This window comes from Osmia bicornis, unplaced genomic scaffold, assembly GCF_907164935.1.
Source record: "Osmia bicornis bicornis unplaced genomic scaffold, iOsmBic2.1, whole genome shotgun sequence".
Taxonomy (NCBI): domain Eukaryota; kingdom Metazoa; phylum Arthropoda; class Insecta; order Hymenoptera; family Megachilidae; genus Osmia; species Osmia bicornis.
In genome coordinates, this window is record NW_025791124.1 from 617,691 (window position 1) to 620,181 (window position 2,491).

Below are 2,491 nucleotides of genomic sequence, written 5' to 3' on the forward strand. Positions count from 1 at the left end.
CCTGGCTGCGCTCGCAGGAGTCGCACCGGCCTCTATCACCTGCCTGGCAGCGCTCACAGGAGTCGCGCCGGTTTTCCACCCTGGAACTGGTAGCGCTCGCAGGAGTCGAACCGTCGTCTGTACAACACCATTATTGCGCTATATTGTGCGATGAGTAAGAATCGAGTAAGTAACTAGATGATTTATGACTAGTTCATTTTATTTACGATTTATTCTATTACACGTTGCGGTCTTTGTAGTTTAAGCGCACTAAGCGCCCCAATAAAAGGAAACGTCGCGGAGGAGTTAAACACCGAGCTCGAGCCGCCTTTAAACGTCGCGTTCGCGAACTGATAGAAGAGTTGAACGCTCCGCCTCCAAGCTCGTCCGCCAACCACGACGAGCCTTGCTACTCGCCGTTATCTGAGGCCCCGACCATCCGTCAGGGCCCTCCGTCGCCAGAAGTTATCGACCTAACGACCGAGTCGGAAGACGAAGTCGGAGATCCAGGTCCCGCTTCACGGGAACCGTCTCCCCTCCCCGAGCTCAATACCGACAAACCATCACGAGATTCCGGACGATATACTGAATCTTTATATTAACGAATACGCTAACATACAGAACAATCTCATACCTGCTCCACTATACCACTGGCGTGAGCAAGCCTCAGAGGTATATAGCGAATTCGAATAAAACTTAATAATCTGCTACTTGACATACTTTCATTTCGCCTTTCCTTGCCCTTACCGAATCACAAACCCTGTAGGGACGTGTATTCGTCTACCACGTCCCTTTGATGATTCGGCGGACCCATCCGAAACGAGACGTAAATTAAAATCGATTCATCTAATCTTCCTACATACCTCTTCCCTTCCCACGGTAACGTGCGTCCGAGCCGCTCCGGACCCGCGGCCGTAACACGATCGTCCTCACAATATAAACAAACATATCTACAGCCCATAGACAGATCGCGTAGTTAGTTGAAACGAAAACCTGGCAACGTTACGTGTTCAATTGATTGCTACTGCTGTAATAATTAATTGAATCTTTTGAAAATTGCTGCAAAGGTAGTCGTTTTAACTACTATTATTTTATATTTTCTATAAAATCCAAAACCGGCCACATCTGCTTGGAGCGACTGGCAATTGTTTCTAAAATCCACAAAGCCGGCCACGTCTGCTTGGAGCGACTGGCAATTGTTTCTAAAATCCACAAAACCGGCCACGCCTGCTTGGAGCGACTGGCAATTGTTTCTAAAATCCACAAAACCGGCCACGTCTACTTGGAGCGACTGGCAATTGTTCCTAAAATCCAAAACCAACCGCGTCTGCTTGGAGCGACCAATAATTGTTTGTAATAAATAAAAAACAAACCACGTCTGCTTGGAGCGACGAATAATTGTTTGTAATAAATAAAAAAACAAACCACGTCTACTTGGAACGACGAATTGTTTCTAAAATAAAAAAATAAATAAAAAACAAACCAACCACGTTTGTTTGAAGCTATGGGTAGACCTATAAAACATGCATCCCGTTTGAGGAAGTATCATGCGAATGAATCAAACGACGCCACGCAATTACGTCTGTACAAAAATTGCAAAAGAAATACAGAGACACGATGTCATGAAACTATTAACGAACGCCATTTGAGACTATCTGCAATACCAAAACATATGCGTTCAAAATTATTGCGTGAAACGATAGAGGAGAAGAAACGTCGCCTAACCATAATTTATAATCGTTTAAAGAACGAATCAGTAGATTAATCAGTAGGCGCCTAGCAAACGAATCTGCTGAGGAACGATCACGTAGATTAAGATTAATCCATAGACGTTTCGCGAACGAATCTGCTGAGGAACGATCACGTAGATTGAGATTAATCCACAAACGTTTAGCGAACGAATCTGCTGAGGAACGATCACGTAGATTGAGATTAATCCACAGGCGTTTAGCAAACGAATCTGCTCAAAAACGATCGCGTAGGCTGAGATTAATCCACAGACGTTTATCCAATCAATGTATTGAAGAACGTTCACATCATCTAATGCTCATTAAAAATCGTAATCGTGAAGTATTGTTAAGGGAAAATACCGAAGCAAAAAATACACGTTTAAGAAATATGCGCGAACTAGCTAAAAACCGACGGAAAGAACGTTTGCTCCAGGAAGACTACATTGAATCGGCTATTAATATTTTTGCTGATGTACCGTGTGCAGTGTGTTGCAAGAATTTATATCCGCAGCAACGTTACACTTTACACACGCAGCCTTTGTCTGGTCTAATTCCTGCAAATCTAATGGAATCAGAGAAGATAACAACATGTTCTCGTTGCCTAAATCATCTTAAAAAACACAAAGTTCCATAACAGGTATTTTGGAATAAAATGGAACTAATGTCTGTACCTCAGGAAATAGCAGATTTGTCGGAAATCGAGAAACAAATGTTGTGCAGAATAGTGCCGTTTCTTAAAATCATGAAAATTCAGAATCGCTTCAGTCAGGATTTGTGCAAAG